This window comes from Suncus etruscus, chromosome 14 (assembly GCF_024139225.1).
Source record: "Suncus etruscus isolate mSunEtr1 chromosome 14, mSunEtr1.pri.cur, whole genome shotgun sequence".
Lineage (NCBI taxonomy): Eukaryota > Metazoa > Chordata > Mammalia > Eulipotyphla > Soricidae > Suncus > Suncus etruscus.
The window spans coordinates 93,504,578-93,517,828 of NC_064861.1; positions in this window are offsets into that span (position 1 = coordinate 93,504,578).

Consider the following 13,251-nt stretch of genomic DNA (forward strand, 5'->3'; position numbering starts at 1 on the left):
AGCCTTTTCCGGTCGCGGGAGCGGAGCCTCAGGAAGGGCGCATGCGCACGGGGAAAGGCGGGACTAAGGCTGAGATGGACAGGAAACCGGTTTGAGAAAACCGTCGCTGAGTCTGCGCAGTACGAGGCGCGGCCTCCGAAGGAGCTGGAAGGCGGAACTGCCGGGATCGGGGGCGGGACCAGCGGTGTGACTTCCGACTTTCTGGACGGGCGGTGTTGAAGGTCAAAATTCCTGCGTTTTGGTCCACTGGAATTGGGTACCTGGACTCCTGGGGGTAGAGAATGGACCAAAAATTCGTCTCCTGGGCGAGATAGGTCAGATTTGCGATTTATCCTGGGTTTAAGATGTTCTGAGAACCTGGAGGCTTGGAGTTGAGCAGAATAAACAGACTTTGGGATGGGGGCAGTGATTGGGGACTCCAGGGCCCCAGCTGGTGGTTGCTGGTTTTGGGGTGTGTTTGTATGTGATCCTGGGGTTCGAAATCGTTCCATCTTTTGCCAGACATGCCCCCCCCCCCGGCCTCTAAGAAATACCAAAATATACTTAAATACCTAAAAATACTTGGGTATGGGACTTAGTGGTCTCATGTGTGATACCCTGGGTTTTAGCTCTGCCCCTGCATAAAGAGCAAGAACTTTGCTTTCTGTGTAGCATTTCTCCAGCCCCATGTGCTCATTTTTATTTTCTCATATTTGGACCACACTGACAGTGCTCAGGGCTCTGTGCCCAGGGATCACTCTTGGTGGGGCTTGGGAGGGGACTATATGCAATGCCAGGGATCAAAGCCAGGTCAGCAAGGCAAAAGCTCCTTATCTGCTGTACTATCATATTTAACGAATGTACACTCTGGCCTAGGCCATCTCACTCTCCTGGTAAATTATTTTACCACCCCACAGTTTGGACCAGTGAGGCTGGGGTTTGAACTACTCTTCCATTTCCTTCCCAGATCTTCCATCTCAACTTTTCTTTTCTTTTTTTCTTTTTGGTTTTGGGCTACACCCAGCAGTGCTCAGGAGTTATGTGCTCAGGAATCATTCCTGGTAGGCTTGGGAGACCCTATGGGATGCTGGGGATTGAATTTAGGTTGGTTTTGAGCAAGTCAAGTGCCCTCCCTGCTGTGCTATCATTCTGGCCCCTCATCTCTCCTTTTCTTTTTCTTCAAAGCCTTTGCTCTACTCACAGAACTGTTTGTCAGTTCTGTAGGGTTTGTTCCTCAATTGGTTCTGGATAGAGAACCAGTTCTTGGCATATGGCCCTGGCAGCTTGGCCCATGCTGTAAAGAATGCATGGGAGACTTTTTCATATGAGATGAGAAAAACAAAACAACAACCACAGAAAACTACTATAGTAACACTTCTTTTCTGTGGGGAGGTGCCCAAACATGGAGTGCTAAGGACTTACTTCCTGCTGCATTTTGGGGGACTATATGTGATGGTTGGGATCAAACCTGGGTCATCTGCATGCAAAGCAAACCTCCCACCCATTGCTGTACTATCTAGCCCTGAGAGCCTTACATTGTAAACAAGTAGTGGCCAGAATGATAGTATAGCAGATAAGGTAAGCTTGTCTTGTACTTGGCCAACCTGGATTTGATCCCTAGCACCTTATATTGAGTCCAGGTGAAAGATAAGAAAAGAAAAAATAAGGAAAGGATGGGCCTGGACAGAAAAATAGTTTTCCAGGGAATAATAACACAGGCATAAACTGTGTCCACCTACTTGGGCCCAAAATTATTTTCACTAACAGGCATCAGAATTGGTCTCAGAATGACACGTAGACACTTCTCTTTCAAATTACTTCTCATTTGGGGTGTTCATTGTTAGCACTTGTGACATTGATGGGTTTTGTGCCATAGGAGACAACATTAATGTCAGTCCTGGGAGGCGACTCTGTCTAGACAAACAGCATAGTCATATGGTATCTAGACACACAACAGCTCTCTAAAGACATTTCTCTCCCTCTTTATGATCCTTTTAATGACACATTATTTTCTCCAGCTGATTTGATTGTGACAGTGGGTATCTAGCACAGATAACATAAAAAGATGTGGATGTCGGTGGGTTAGTTTATGTTGAGACTGACAAGGTGCCCAGTCTAAGGCAGGCTACTAGACGTTAAAAGCTCAGGGAGAGTTGAAAGCTATACACAGCCTTTGGATTGTGGGGAGCTCACCCTACATTGTTCAGTTGCTCACCCTGCATTGTGACTCTTGAACAATGCTACAAGTTCAGTTTGTACTGAGGAATTACAAAGCAGAAAGAGGGGGTGACTGGACATACTGGTAAGGGCCAGAGATGAATTGTGGGGATCCGGGAGGTTACACCCTCAGGGGGAGGAATATTATTAAAGCTGAAAAAAAAAAAAAAAAACCCCAAACCCAAACCATGAAGCTGCAAAGGCTTCTGGGGAAATCAGCTTTTCAGCTAACATGGTTGGCACTCTCTCCTGAAAGCTAGGAGCTTGGACTTAGAGTCTAGCCCTCACCCCATTCTGAGATTTTTGAGCCAAAGGATGTCTTAGTATTAAAGTCCCTTTAGAATAAAAGATTATTCATCTGGGTTTAGGGAAGACACTGGGAGGGGCCTGAGAAAGAACTAGATGATGATGATATCTGGGTGGGGTTGGGGGCTGGGTGGGGTTTGTATAGTGGGGAGTCTGAGCATCCTGAGGTGGGATCAGTCTCAGGTCCTAAGACCAGACGGCCTGGAGTGCCAGGACGGACCAGACATTGATGTAGTTGAGGTAGGAAATAAAACCTGGTGGGTGGGAGAAGGAAGAGAGCAAAGAGGATAAGTTGCAGTGTCCAACCTTCCCCACCCCCCAAAAAAAAATCCCAACCCATTTTCCCACCCAACTTCCCTTCTTTAACTTAGCCTGCCTTACAACCCAACTGCACTTCGCTCCAACTCCTTTTCTTTCTTTTTTTCTTTTTTCTTTTTGGGTCACACCCAGTAGCGCTCAGGGGTTACTCCTGGCTCTGCACTCAGAAATCTCCCCTGGCAGGCACGGGGGACCATATGGGATGCCAGGATTCGGACCGCCGTCCTTCTGGATGCAAGGCAAACGCTTTACCTCCATGCTATCTATCCGGCCCCTCCTTTTCTTTCTTTATCACACTTTACACCCTCAGACCCTAAATGGTCCTCGAAACCAAGCACACTTCCTTCCCCATCACCAACCCAAGCCCATTCCCACATCCGCTCTGTCAGTGCAGATCCCCCAAACTCTTCCCTACATCTTCCTGTCCCACCTCAGTTCTGTTACCTTTTACCCTGGCTTTGACTCTTCATTATCCCAGATTCTTTCTCATCAGTCCCCAAAGGCACCCCAGTTCAAACCCAGCCATAGCCCATTGCACCCCATTTCTAGACTCAGCCACAGTACGCACCGATCACCAGGAATATGAAGACAGTGGTCCATGCCATGTAGAAGCTCACCCCCAGGCTGTAGGTCATGCCTTCCTGCAGGAATGTTTGTGCCTGGAGCAGGTAGCAGAGAATGCTCGCTATCATGGCGATAGCTGTATAAGCACAGGTGTTAGGAGGCTGGACGCCAGGCAGGTCACCACCCCTGCTCAGAGTTGTTGAGCTGCCCAACCCTTTGCTTCCCAGCAGGAAGACAGACTCCCCAGTTCTGCTGAGGTACAAGGCTTGTTGTTTGTTTTTGGGTCACACCCGGTTGTGCTCAGGAGTTCCTCCTGGCTCTGCGCCCAGAAATTGCTCCTGGCAGGCTCAGGGGACCACGTGGGATGCTGGCCGCGTGCAAGGCAAATTGCCCTACCTCTGTACTATTGGATCCAGCCCCATCATTCCTTTTCAAATGTCGGGATGGGTTGGAAACTGGAGGAAGAGAGGACCAGGCTTGGGGTTGAAGATGAGAATTGGGAAGGGCTTTGGAGGGTGATGGCATGCGGGGCGGGGGGGGGGGGGAGAGTTGGGGCCCCTGCTTAACTCCTCCTCCCCTTGGTGCCCCGAGGGAAGGGGTCTCTGAGCCTTGCCTGTCAGGAGGCTAATGATGAAACCGGAGAAGTCCAACACAGGCAGGTTGGAGGGGGAGAAGAAGAGGATGTTCACGAATAACATGCAGAGGCAGACGCTGGTGATGCAGGCCAGGGAGATGGAGTACAGGGCAAAGTCCAGTAAGTCTGGAGGAGAAAGAGAATGGGGTGCAAGGAAGGAGCACTCTGTCTCTAAGCATGGGGAGAATAGCTGTAAGTTCTGTCCCTGGCACATTTTCACTCTCATTTAAAAACATTATTATTGGGCCAGAGAGACAGCATGGAGGCAGGGCGTTTGCTTTGCATGCAGAAGGACGGTGGTTCGAATCCTGGCATCCCATAGGATCCCCTGAGCCTGTCAGGAGCGATTTCTGAGCGTAGAGCCTGGAGGAACCCCTGAGTGCTGCTGGGTGTGTCCCAGACACCAAAAATTATTGTTGTTATTATTATTTTCAGGTTTTGGCCCACACCTGGTGATGCTCAGGAGTTACCCCTGGCTATGCACTCAGAAATTGCTCCTGGCTTGGTGGACCAGATGGGTTGCTGGGGGATCAAACTGCAGTCCATCCTAGGTTAGCGTGTGCAAGGCAAACACCCTACTGCTTGAGCCACCACTCTGTCTCCTAAAAAATTATTTTAGTTTATGGGCCACACCTGGCAACACTCAGGGATTACTCTTGGCTCTACACTCAAAACTTGCTCCTGGCAGGGTTGGGGGACCAGATGGGATTCTGGGGATCGAACTCGAGTCCGTTTCAGGTTGGCTGCATTTAAGGCAAACGCCTACCACTGTGCTATCAGTCCGGCCCTCATTCTCATGCTTTGGGGGTTTAGAAGGGACCCACACTGGCCATGTTCAGGGCTTATTACTGGCTTTTTGTTTAGGCACTACTTCTTGCACTGGGACCCAATGTGGTGGCAGGTTTGGAAAGTGCAAGATAGGTCAAACATCCTGCCTGAATGCCACCATCTCTCTGGACCCTTCTCATTTAAGAAAACTGCACAGGCCCAGAGTAGAGGTGTTGAAGCAGACAGCTTCTCTGTTTTGAGAAGGAACAGGCCTTATTTGGGGCTCTCTGTGTGCTTGGCAAGCCCCTTTCTTTACCCCCTGTACTATGCACTTTGATCTACATACTTATTTTTAATTTCTTCCCTTTTTTGGGGGGCGATCACACCCGACAGTGCTCAGGGCAGTGATTGGGGGACCCTCTGGGATGCTCCTTTGGGGTGTCGGAGATGGGTTTGTGGGCACTGAGAAAGTGGAGTGAACGGTGAGGAGACATCTTGATGAGAACTGGATTCCCTGAGGAGAGGGTGGTGATGTATTGGGCAGCCTCAGAGCCCACTGGGAGGTAATGAGCTCAATTGAATTCTGGATCTCATGTAGCTGAGAGCCTGGCCTTGTGGCTGCTGTGAAGACCTGGGGCAGAGAGGACTATCCCAAAGAAGGAAGGGCCAACCTAGGGCAGCAGGAAGGGGGAGCACTGTGAGCTGGGAAGGAGTCTAAGAGGGACCTTACTGTTATTTTGGTACTCATGCAAGCAGGTGGTGTCAGAGCAAGACATGAAGAAGACCGTGCTGATGACTATGGTGGCAGGTTCCAAATTGTTCTGAGGTCGATGCAGTGGCACCTGGAAGTGAATCCAGGGCAGTTCCAGGCAGGTGAGGCTGGTGCTCACCATGGCGCTCACACACAGCACTAGGTTCAACCAACGACTGGCCTTCTTGGACCCGTGCAGCATCCTCCAGCTTGTGGAGAGCTGGGAATGCCTCCGCCTATTCAGGATTGGAAAAATGCAGTGGAAAGACCTTCAGCCCTGCCGGGGGGTGCGATGGGGCACACAATTGGGTGGGCCAGCCCACACCTCCCAGCACCCCTCATTCCTGTCTATTCTAGCCTTGATTCATGCCCCCGTCTTTCCTAGGTTCTAACTCTGGGAAATGTTCCTGCAGATTTCACTTCTAAGTTCCCTTTGCTCCTAGATATTCATGTTAAGCCCCTCTCCAATACCCAAAGTCCATCTCTGGGTTTCAGCAACAGGTTCAACTGTTTTTTTTTTTTTTTTTAATTTGAGCCACACCCAGCGACACACAGGGGTTACTCCTGGCTCTGCGCTCAGAAGTTGCTCCTGGCAGGCTTGGGGAACCATATGGGATGCCAGGGATTGAACCTGGGTCTGTCCCGGGTCGTCCATGTGCAAGGCAAATGCCCTACTGCTGCGCTATTGCTCAGACCCTAACAGATTCAGCTGATATTGTTCTCCAACCAGGGGCCCCAATGACTGTCCCAATTCTCAAATCCGGTCACACCTAACTTCACCCTTGGGTCTACTACTACTGTTCAAGCAGCTGCTCCTGATCTTGGGTTCCTGCCCTCCCCACCTTCCCCCAGAATTCTAGCCCAGAACCTGGCCTACTTCTTGGAACCCCTTCTTTTCAAGCCAGAATAGTTGATTTTGAGGGGAGATAAGTTTTGGGTTTTGAATAGATGGCTTGGGCTGGTCACTTGTGTCTCCTCAGTGTCCTGTTGCTGATGTAGGGAGGAGGAACTCTGAGTCTCCAGTTGCTCACTCATGATGGCTGAAGGCTTCACTTTCCTTCTACTCCAGGTACCAAACAGGGATTGAGGTGGTTCCTGAATGTTGCCTTGAGCCGAGTCAGCCAGCTGTGTCATGCTTGTGGAGACGTGGTGTTTCTGGAAGATGTTGGACACCTGGGGCTTGTTGACATGGTGGCTGTAAGGACTTGCGCTTGATCTACTGGTCCGGATGATGGTGGGGTCAAGTTGCTTGTCATCATGACTGACCCGGTGGATCTTGAATGGAGATTCTTGGTCACTGACCTTGTGGCCTTGGCTGGAGAGCAGAGGCTCTTGAATGCTGACCCTGGGACTGTGGGGTACGGATAGAATGACATTGTGTTGGGTACTGACGGGAACTTCCCCAGGAAGACGAGGCTGGGAATGCTCCTGGGGATCAGGTGGAGGTGGCTGGGACATGTGGAGACACAGGGAAAGCCAGTCTCCAGATGCACTCAACAGCCGGCCAACTGTCTTAACCCCTCCTTCTAGACCCTTCTGCGGTCACTTGAAGTTCCTTGAGCTCTCTTTGAGGGGTCTAGCTCTGTGCCTGAGCTTTGGACTGTCTTCTCCCTTCTGCTGTATTTTCCGATCTCTCCTAAAGTTCACAGGAAGAAGATCTCAAGACTTTGGTCTGGTCTGCAGTTGGCAGCGGGGCAGGGTGGGTCGAGGATTCCATGACAGTTGGAGAGGTTCTAGGAAGTTGGGACACTGGCCATGGCCTCAAAAAGCACTTTAGGCTCATGTGAGTGTAAGGGAAGGTGGGGTTGTCTGAGGGTGGGTTGAATGTGGGGTGAGGACAGGGTAGGAGTGAGGTGTATGGAGCGGTAGGGAATGTTTCTCAACTTCATTCCAACCAGGCTTCCTCTGACCTGGTTCCCTTCCTGTGACCCCTGTCATAATAAGTGGTCCCTTAGTCTTGTGCTGTGGCCCCCACAATGTGCTTCACCCCTTGGACCATCCTGGATACCTACAAGGCATCTATATGGCCCCTGGTTGAGGACTGCTGGGATAGAGAGACGTCAGGGAGGGAAAGGAGCAAGGTTAGAATACGCTCAAGGAGCTGGAGCGACAATCCAGTGGGGATGACTTGGGTTTCATCCCTGGCATCTCATGGAGTCCCTTGAGTACCACCAGGAGTGATTCCTGAGTGCAGAGCACCACTGGGTGTGGCCCCTAAACAAAAAAATTAGGGGGGCAGAGAGATGGTATGGAGGTAAGGCGCTTGCCTTGCATATGGCTAACCAGGGTTAAATCGCTGGCATCTCATAGTCCTCCAAGCCCACTCGGCATGTGATTCCACCTCCCCCCAAAATGTGAACATGGGATGATGATGGATCGAGGCTATCACGGGGGATCTAGGCTATATTTCAGGGAGCTGCATTGTTTCCCAGGTGATCTGGAACCTTCCTGGGAGGAAGACCGGAAGTTCGTTATACGGGGCTGGTCTCTGGTCCTCAGTGCTCTAGCGACTGGAATGACACTCAGCATGGTGGATGGGCGCCTGGCTTACCTCCAGGGCCCCTACACCGGCTACGTGGGCTACTGGATTAATTGTCGGAAGTACAACTGTGCCCGTTTGAACCAAGTCACTGGTCAGTGGGGACTGGACAGGCTCTGGGGGGCAGCAGGAGGTTGCCAATGGACGTTCTTGGCGGAAGGACTCTTGGGGGAATGTTTTGCGATGCATTTGGCAGGATGGGGGAAAACCCTTAAAATTCTCTCAAGGTCTCCTGAGGAAGTGAAAGGAGATTGCATGAAAAGAGAACATCACGCTTGACCCAGCAACACTCTACTTTTGGATCTGATGACCAAATGCACCATTATTTGGTCTCATGGTTTGTAAACCAACTACTTGGGGAAGGATGTGAGGCTGTGGTTTGAGGGCATGTCTTAGAGGTCTGATATGTTCCCTGATTTGATTTTTGCTCTTGCTAATTTTTTGGACTTTTTGGGGTCACACCCGACAGCGCTCAGGGGCTACTCCTGGCTCTATGCCAAAAATTGCCACCGGCAGGCTTGGGGGACCATATGGGATGCTGGGATTTGAACCACTGTCCTTCTGCATGCAAGGCAAATGCCCTACTGCTGTGCTATCTCTCTGGCCCCACTTTTGCTATTTTTTGTTGGTTTGATTTTGGGCCACACCATGTGGTGCTTAGGGATTACTCCTGGCTCTGTGCTCAGGGATCATTCCTGGCGGTGCTCCTTGGGACCATATGAGATTTTGGCACCATATCAAACCTGGGTAGGCTGCATGCTAGGCAACTGCCCTACTCACCGTGTTATTGCTCCTGCCCTTTGCTTTTGCTGTTGGAACACACCCTGCAGTGCTCAGGAATCACACTCCTGGCAGGGCTTGGGGGGACCATAGAGGACCTTTCGTGGTGTTAGAGATTGAACCCAGGTTGGCTGTGTGCAAGGCAAGCATCCTGCACTGTCCTATCACTCTGGCCCCTTTGACTTTTAACTTTTACATTTAGGGACCTTGCAAGTAGTGCTCTAGAGTCCCAAGAGTCCCCCTCTTAAAAAGAGTCCTAGTTAGTAGGGCTGATCCTTTCATACCAGGGCCAGATGTGGGGGATATGGTGCAGCTCAATGAGAGTTGTATGTGGCAGTGTTGGGGGCCATGTGTAATGTTCCAGATTCTCACTGTGAACCTCTTTTTCTGGGTCCCAGGACCTAAGGTGACTGGTGCCACTGCCATTGGACCAAGTGGACATGGATGGTCAGTTAGTCCTGTCTGGTCCTGTAGTGTGGGTGTGGGGCTTGGCCACATGCTGAAATTCAAGCTTTCAGGGTGTCCTTGCTGGGGTGGAGTGGAGGAGCACAGATTATGGATAATTCCCAGGTGATTTGAAGTCTGGGGAACACAGATGTGAATGGGAAAGGTGCTCAGGCTTCACAGTACTAACTTATTTATTTATTTTCTGGTTTTTGGGCTAGCCCCAGCAGAGCTCAAGGGCTACTCCTGGATCTGCCCTCAGGGATTATTCCTGATGTGCTTGGGGGACCCTATAGGATGCTGGGGATTGAACCTGGGTTGGCTACAAGCAAAGCAATCACCCTACCTGCTGTACTATCAGTTTGGCTTCCAAATCATTCTTTTTTTTTTTTTTTTTTGGTTTTTCGGACCACACCCTTTTGATGCTCAGGGGTTACTCCTGGCTATGTGCTCAGAAATTGCCCCTGGCTTGGGGGGACCATATGGGATGCCGGGGGATCGAACCGTGGTCCTTTCCTTGGCTAGCGCTTGCAAGGCAGACACCTTACCTCTAGTGCCACCTTGCCGGCCTCCCAAATCATTCATTTTTATGGGACTCAGGTACCACCCAAGGTGTTCTAGAATATGTTGTGTCTGGCAACTAAGTGAGTTTAGTTTAGTTTCCCCAGGCTAAGCATGTGCTCCAGCTCTTTGTGCTATATCCCTGCCCCATCCCCAAATGTTCATTTCATGGGGATGATTTTATAATGATTCTTTTAATAATAAATATGATTTTTTGGGGGGTATGGAACAATAGTACAATGGGTAGGGTGCTTGCCTTGTCTGCAGCTGACCCAAATTTATAAGCTGTGATTTCATTTTTTAGGTATATTGCTTTTGGAGTGTTTGTAAATGCTTTTTTTTTTTTAATTTTGATATTTTTGGGCCACACCAGCAGCACTTGGGTTATTCCTGACTCTGTGCTCAGAAATCACTCCCTGCAGGCTTGGGTGTCCCTATGAGATGCTGGGAATTAAACATGGGTAGCTGTGTGCAAGGTAAAAACCCTACCCATTGTGCAATGCTCCAGCCCCTGGAAAAATTTTTTTTGGTGTGTTGGACTCTGGGGGTTAGTTAGATAATGCAGGGGACCTCTAGGGTGTAAAGGGGGGTGATATTTGGAGATTTTGGGTTCTGGGCACTTGAATGGGATTATCAAGGAACTTGGGGTGGGTAGGAGAGACATTAACAGAAAGGATAATTTTGGAAATAACCTGAGTTATCTTGAATAAGCTTGAGAATTTCAGATTGGTTGTGAGTGATGGGATTTATATACATTTTTGTGCAACTCATACTTTGGGCAACATATTTTTGGAGTATGAATAATGTGACATTGGGGTGTCTATATGGGTGTTCAGGAGGTGTCTGAGAGGTGACCCGGAAGAAGTGAGTGTGGGTGACTCCAGGGGTATCTGTGAGATGACCTTCGGGGTAATGAAGTTGATTATGAAGGTATTGAAGCCTCATCCCCCACCCTTTCGCCCTAGGTAATTTGACCTTACCTGCAAGACCCCTCCCATTCTTGGGAGGGGTCTTGCAGGTAAGGTCAACTGGGGGCTTCTTTAGGATATTGTGGGGGTGATTCTGGAAACTTTGAGGGCCATTGGGATGACTTTGAATTGACTATGAGAGACTCAGGTTTATTTTATTTTATGTTTTGCTTTTGGGTCACACCTGATGTTGCTCAGGGGTTAGTTAACTCCAGGCTCTGCCCTCAGGGACACTCCTGGCAATGCTCAGATATGGAATGTGGGATTTTGGGGACCAAATCTGTTGACTACATGCAAAGCAAATGCTCTCTCTATTGTGCTATCAGTGAGATAGCACTCAGTGAGACGAGGCCGTTTTGAGAATCTGTGTTCAATCTTGGGTGGGTGGGTATCTGTTGAACTGTTTCAGTGGGGATTGGAGGTGATCTTGGAAAGTGTCTGGGGGGTGACATTGTATTTTCCCCACCACCAGTTCTCATCCACATGAGTCTGGGCTTCCTGTGGCTGGCTCTGGCCCTGAGTTTCTTTGTCCTCCTTCCAACCATGTGCGTCTCCTTTCCGCTCATCTTCCACCGCCTTCAAAAGGTGGATCTGGCCTTCAGTGTCCTTAGCTTTGGCATTGGTAAGTGTCTGCTCGGAGGAAGAGGCTCCTCCCAGACCCAGCTTCTGTCCTTGGGTCTCATTGGCTTTGGAGCGGACTCCCTGGAGTTTCAGGGTCTTCCTTGGCTGGGCTTGATTTTGACTGTGTTCAGATCCCTGCTCTGCTTTCTTGGGTTCTATCAGCTTTTTTCCCTCTTACCCAGTGGTGATGAGTGGGTGGTTTTTCAGAGAGAGAGAGAGAGAGAGAGAGAGAGAGAGAGAGAGAGAGAGAGAGAGAGAGAGAGAGAGAGAGAGAGAGGGAGGGAGGGAGGGAGGGAGGGAGGGAGGGAGGGAGGGAGAGAGAGAGAGAGAGGAGAGAGAGAGAGAGAGGAGAGAGAGATGGAGGGAGGGAGAATAGGGAGAGAGTGAGTGAGAGTAAGAGAGAACATGCGTAATTGCTAGAAATATGGGCAAAGATGTGCGAAGTTGTCTCTTTTTCCTCCTTCTCTCCCTCCCTCCTTCCCTCCCTCCCTCCCTCCCTCCCTTCTTTCCTTCCTTCACACCTGGCAGTGCTCAGAGGTTACTGCTCAGAAATCGCTCCTGGCAGGCTCGGGGACCATATGGGATGCTGGGATTTGAACCACCAAATGCCCTTCTGCCCTGCTATCTCTCTGGCCCTGCCTCTTTTCTTTTTGGGGATTCCCATGTCCTGGTCCAGCCTCATGTCCATCTCTTGCCCCTCCCTGGTGCAGGGTTTTTGATAATCATCAGCCAGGTACTCTTTGTCATCAACTGTGAAACGCTGAGCCCTAAGCCAAAGATCACCTACCTGATGACGACCTACCTGTGCTGGAGTGCAGGTGTTCTGATGCTGAGTACTGGTGAGGGCGGGACCTCAGTAGGAAGGGGCGGGCTCTCTACTGGGAAGGAATTGGAGCCTGGGGACTGGGTGGGGCAGGCCAGAAGGATGGGCCAGCTGAGGGGGGCCGCTGTCCAACCTGGCATTTCCTCCTTCCAGGCCTTCTCAACTACTTGAACCAATTGGGCATGTTCAGCAAAAGAAAGTTGTCCACACAGCACCAGCAGAGCTTCCACCGGTGGGCCTCAATGCAGATAAACTTCAAGCGAGAATCCAAAGTGGACGCAGTGGGCCAACCATCTCGCACAACCGTCTCTCCCTAGTTCCCTCGACCCTAGGTATCCTCTGCAGGCTCCTCGAAGCACCCAATCTTCACAGTCACTGGTAACCCCAACATGGGACCCAATGATTGACTTTCAGTGGTGCTTTTGGCCCCCTGTAGGGCTGGTGACAAATCCTGTCTAGATCCACCCCTTTGTTCCATCCACCTGTCTGCACCTTGGTAGTCAAATACCATAGGGTAAGCATTCTACTCTCTCCCAACACCCCCTTCACTCGGTCCCACTTGGATCCTGTGAGCATGATTTCTACTAGAATTGAGTCAGGCCACACCTTGCAGTTGCTCTTCTTCCTTCTGCGGTGGCTGCTTGGAATAGCAGGCCCCTGTGCTTCAACCACACCCTCCGTACCTAGATCCAGACCCATCTCCTGTTGTCCAGCCTTGCTTGGATGGACCAATGCTTACACAGCCTTTGGGGTAGCCCCGTTCTTCCACACTAGATACTCTGTTCTGGGCAGGAAATTATGAGAACTTATTTTCTCTCCTTTTTGACTTATTTAACACAATAAACTGGGTATCGCACCCCTCTACTCCAGTGACCCTCCTGTTAGACACCTCTTTTCTCCTCCTGGAGAAGGATGAAGACAGGGTGTGTAAACCTGTCTCCTATCTCTGCTTTCTCCTTTGAAGTCCTGGAACTTTGC